Raw genomic sequence first — 5963 nt, 5'->3', positions numbered from 1 at the left:
TCATATTTGAGGATAGCTTGCTGGACATATGGTTCTTGGTTTTTTTTTTTTTTTTTTTTTTTCTGTCACTGTTTTGTGGATGTCTGCCCACTGCCTTCTTGCCTGAATTGTTTCTGCTGAGAAATCAAGAGTTTAATCTTACAGGTTTTCATTGTAGGCAACATGTAATTTTCCCCAAGCATTTTTCAGGATTCTTTACTTTATATTTTTGTTATTTGTGTGTGGGGGGTTCATTTAGCTTCTTGAATGCTTATCTTTTCATCATTCATGATATTAGGGAAGTTTTCTTCCAGCAGTTCAGCTATCTTTTCTGTGCTTTTCTTTGTCTCATCCCATTCTGGATTTGTAATCACCTGTGAGTTATTTCTCTTCATGTTGTCCCATTTCTTCAGATTTTTTTCGTTCTTTTTTGTCTGATTGTCTCCAAGCTCATTAATTCTGGCTTCCATGATTAAAATCTACTCTTTTGCCTTTTCAATATATTGTCAATTTCTGATATCTTAGAATTAATTTTCTGGATTTCTGTTTGCAGATTTTGTATTATCACCAATCCTTTATCTGTTTTGTTTAATTCTTCTATGATTTCCTCGACCTTTTGTCTATCATTTGGAGGTACCTAAATATCATTTTCCTGAGTTATTTTTTCAGGTAATTCCAATGCCTGTTTTCATCAAAAGCATTTTCTAACTCTGTCTTTTGGTCATTTGTTTGTGCAACTCTGTCTTGTTTGTGAACAGAAATGGTCTGCTGCTTTTGAGACATTGTGGTGTTGTTCTTAAGGCACTTACCAACTACCTCCTTGTGGGTATGATGAGGAGATGAGCTTGTGCACCATTTTCTGTTTGCCATTCATTCAGTTCATTTCAGGGTGGATTTAGCTGATGTTAATCGTTGTCATTGATCTGGTGTGTAGCAGCTGGCCTAATTTGTGGGGCTATCCAGGGTATGGCTATGGTTAGGCTGAGTGGCCACAGTTGCTGTCTTCTGTTGGGTGAGGCAAGAAGCAAAAAAACACACACAGAAAGAAGCAAAACAAACAAAAAAACAACAACAGTAAAACAAAATAGTAACAGAGAGAAAAACAGACAACCATTTTCTAACCACCAATAAGTAGAGTGCCCCTGCACCATCTGCTGGCCTCTTGTCTTCACAACTGTCCAAGAAAGTTCAAGATGACCATGCTGCACCTGGCTGGCCCACACAGATCTCTAGTCTTTCCATCTCATTTGGTTTTCCATATGTTTTTTGTAGAGGAGTTGAACACTCTGCCTGGTCTGCCATCTTGCCACACCTCTGTTTGATTTATTGACTGTTGTTTCCATGAATGTAGATAGTGGATCCAAGCAAAATGATGTCTCTGGCAACTTATTTCTTTTATCCTTTCATTTATCATGATGTTACTTATTGTTCCAGTGATGAGGATTTTTGTTTTCTTTACATTGAGTAATAACCCATACTGAAGGCTATAGTCTGTGATATTCATTAATAAATATTTTAAGTCCTTTTTGCTTTCAGAAAGCAATGATGTATTATCTGCATATCACACATTGTTAATGAATCTTCCTCCAATCCTGATGCCAAGCTCTTCTTCATATAATCCATATCCTTGGATTATTTGCTCAGCATACAGATTGAATAAGTATGGTAAAATAATACAACCTGGCACACCTTTCCTGATTTTAATCTGTTCAGTATCTGCTTCTTCACTATGAACGACTGACTCTTGTCAGTGTATGTATATACATGTTTCTCATTAGTACAATTAAGTGCTCTGGAATACCCGTTATTCATAATGTTATCCATAGCTTGTAATGATCCATATAGTCAAAAATGTTTCTATAGTCAATAAACCATGGTAAACATCTTTCTTATATGCTCTGATTTCAGCCAAGATCCATATGATGTCAGCAATGATATCCGCTGTTCTACATCCTGATCAGAATCCAACTTCTGTGTCTGGCAGTTCCTTGTCTATGTATTGTTGCAGCCATTTTTGAATTCTCTTTAGCAAACTTTATTTCCATATGATACTGTCCAATGACTTCTGCATACCATTGGGTCACCTTTCTTTGGAATGGGCACAAATATTGATCTCTTCCAATCGGTTTGCCTGCCAGGTAGCTTGTTTTCCAAATTTCTTGGCATAAATGAGTAAGTGCTTCCAGTGCTGCATCAGTTCGTTGAAAGATTTAAATTTGCATTCCATCAATTCCTGGTGTCTTCAGCACAACTTGTATTTATTCCTTCAATATTACTGGCTCTTGATCATATGCTTCCTTTTGAAATGGTTGGACATTGACCATTTATTTTTGGTACAGTGACTCTGTGTATCCTTAAATCTTCTCTTGATGCTTTCTGTGTAATTCGATATTTTGCCCATAGAATTCTTTAGTATTATAAGTCAGGGCGATTGAATTTTTCTTTAGTTCTTTCATTTGAGAAATGCTGAGTGTGTTCTTCCTTTTTGGTTTTCTAATTCTATCTAGGTCATGGCACATCTCTCATTATAATACTTTACTGTGTCTTCTTGAGATACCCTTTGAAATTTTCTGTTCAGTTCTTTTACCACCTCATTTATTCCCACTTGCTTTAGCATCTCTGTGCTGGAGAACATGTTTCAGTATGTCTTCTGACATCCATTTTGGTCTTTTCCTTCTTTCTTGTCTTCTTAATGACCTTTTGCTTTCTTCCTGTATTATGTTCTTGATGTCATCCCACAACTCTTCTGGTTTCCAGTCATTAGTGTCTACTGTTTCAAATCTTTTCTTCAGATGATCTCTAAATTCAGGTGGCATATGTTCAAGGTTATCTATTGACTCTCATGAACTTCTTTTAATTTTCTTCAGCTTCAGCCTAAACTTGTGCGTGTGATATTGATAGTCTGTTTCATAGTCTGCTCCTGGTCTTATTTTGACTGATAATTTGGAGCTTTTCTTGCGTCTCTTCCCACCAATTAAGTCAATCTTATTTCTGTGTATTCCATCTGGTGAAATCCATGTGTATATTATGTTGTTTAATGAAAGTATTTGCAATGAATAAGTCATGGTTCTTGCAAAATTCTATCATGCAATATCCAACATTATTTTTATCACCAAGGCCATATTTTCAAACTACTGATCCTTGCTTTGTTTTCAACCTTTGCATTCCAATCATCAGTAATTATTAATACATCTTGATTGCATATGTGATCAATTTCAAACTGAAGAAGTTGGTAGAAATTTTCAATTTCCTCATCATAGGCTTTAGTAGTTGGTGTAGAAATATTATCTGGTCTTCATTCTAGGCATATGAATATTATCATTTACAGTCAGCATTATACTCCAAGATGGCTTTTGAAATATTCTTTTAGATAATGAATGTGACATCATACCACTTCAATTTGTCATTCTCAGATTAAACATTGCCAGTAGCAGTCTACTTCAGTCCATTAATGCTTAGGATATCAATTTTTATGTGTTGAGTTTCATATTTGATCATTTCCGATTTTCCTAGATTCGTACTTCATACATTCCATGTTCTAAGTATTTAATGGATGTTTACAGTTAATTATCCTCATTTTGAGTTATGTTCCACTGGTAAATGAAGTTCCTGAAAGATTAATTTTATCCTTTTACATCATATGTTTAACTCTACTTTATGGAACCAGCTCTTCCTCAGTCATACTTTTAGTGTCTTCAGACCTGAGGCGGGCAGGTGTGGCTCATCTCACAGCACTGTTCATCATGTTTCAATATTCAATATTCTGGTGGTTTTTCACAGTAGTCCACTGCTATTCATAAAGTTTTCAGTAGCTAGACATTCAGTAGTTTGCCTATCTTTCTTCCTACTCTGTCTTAATCTGGAAGCACAACTGAAACCTATCCACCATGGGTGTCTCTTCTGGTATTTAAAATACTGGGGTGTGGGGGTAGCTTCCAGCTACACAGTGACAGATAAAAAATCCTAGAAATTGTTTTGATGTTGTGTAGAGCAAGTTAGAGTGCTTGATGTGATCTGGTTTTCATTGGTTTTTTCCCTGTTACAGATGTCATTGCCCTTCTTTGATTTATCCCAGGGGAAAGAAGGAGCTCTGGTAGCGTAGTGGTTACGAATCGGGCTGTGAACCTTAAGGTCAGCGGTACGAAATTACCAGCCGCTCCGCGGGAGAAACATGAGGCTTTCTACTCCTGTAAAGATTTACACCCTCAGAAACCCTGTACAGGGTCGCTATGAGTCGGAACCGACTTGACGGCACTTAACAACAACAACAACAACAACAGGCAACTCAGTGAGCAAAATAACCCAGCCTTGGAGCTGAAGAAGTATGGTGACAATGTTTCTACTACTCAGTTCCCAAATGATGCACAAAGCATATCTGCAGTTATAGTTGCTGTGTACACTGAGTTTCAGGTAGGGTAGAGACTGGCCCATACAAATCTAAAATTTCCTTGATTTATTTAACAAGTATGGTGAAATTAATGGGAACACAGTGGCTCTACACAGCAGGAGCAGAGAGGCAGCATATGGCTTTCCTCTTGCCCCCAGGTTCCCTGAGAGGCACACAGTTGTCAGTGACTCACCTCATCCAGAGAAGACTCTGCTAACATTGAAAATATAGCCAAGTTCTTGCTATGCCACTAGTCAGTCTTACAATATACACATACAACACTATTCCAGAGGATATTAGGCTCATAATCTATGTGCTTCCATTAAGGAATGTCTCCAAACTTCACACTCTGCCTGTTCTTCAGTAAATTCAACATAAGTGCACATCCCTCTCTGGAAAGCACAAATAGTCAGATTTCTCTTTACAGTATCCCTGCCTCTAGAATTCAAAGCCATTTTCTAACATAATGTCCCTTGATAGAGATTTAGACCTTACTTGCTGGTTTTAGCATACAATCTGATCTGAAGATAACAATTAAAAATTAAAAGCCATATAGGGTTCGTGTTGTCAAGTGCCATCAGTCAGCTCTGACTCACTCAAAGCAACACTTTATTGGGTTTCTGAATAGCAGTGATGGGTTTCAATAGCCTGAGGTTAGCAGTCTAGTGCTTATTGTACAGCAACACACCAGGACTCCCCAACCCCAAATGTGCTTCCAATTCCAAATGTGGGACAAAGACCATTACAGGACTGTCTCCTTCCAGATATCCACTCCTGCGGGGCATGGTGGGGACCACACAATGGGACAGACCCTTGTGGAGACACTCAAGTGATGGTGCAGAGCCGCCCCTCCTAGGGGGATACCCTCTCCACCCTCCTCCTGCTGTCCCTCTCAGCTGTCATTGGGAATGGGGGTGGGGGGGGAATTTCTTCCAAGACAGGCTGGGAAACCCTAAACAGTGTGGCTATAGCCTTCTCTGATCAGATTCTATCTATACATAAATGCTCAAATCTATTTTTGTCTATGTCTTATTTTATTTCTAATATAGGCTAGCAAATTTTATCTTGGAATATGCCATAATATTCTTTGAATTCCTTCAAATTTCTTTAGCTATATCCTCCTTTGGAAATTTACAAGTAGAACTTTTAGCTGTACTATATCTCAAGTTGTTTGTTTAGATACATGATATATTACACATGATGGCAGACAGGTGTACTATGATGCATAGCTTCACTAAAACAAGTTATTGATTTTGTTTCTCTCCACTAATATCATTGGATTATATAGGTTAACACATTTGAAAATATGAGCAACACATAATGAAAATATGTGTTAAATTATTATGCATTTTATAGCACAAAGATATGCTATTAAAAAATTAATATTGTCCTAGCATTATCAATTTTAAGAAGACAAATCATTAGATAAATACTAAAAATATCTAGATTAACAGTGATCATTTGGATTTAGAAGGTCAGATATTCATTACTTTTATAGCTTATTGATCCCATGGACTCCTGGTGTGGTGCTGTGGGTTAATGAACCAGACTGCAAAGCCATTTGAACTGTAAGGTTGGTGGTTCAAGCTCATCAGCT

This window comes from Chrysochloris asiatica, unplaced genomic scaffold (genome assembly GCF_000296735.1).
Source record: "Chrysochloris asiatica unplaced genomic scaffold, ChrAsi1.0 scaffold00406, whole genome shotgun sequence".
Classification (NCBI taxonomy): domain Eukaryota; kingdom Metazoa; phylum Chordata; class Mammalia; order Afrosoricida; family Chrysochloridae; genus Chrysochloris; species Chrysochloris asiatica.
This window is presented reverse-complemented; position numbering follows the sequence as displayed.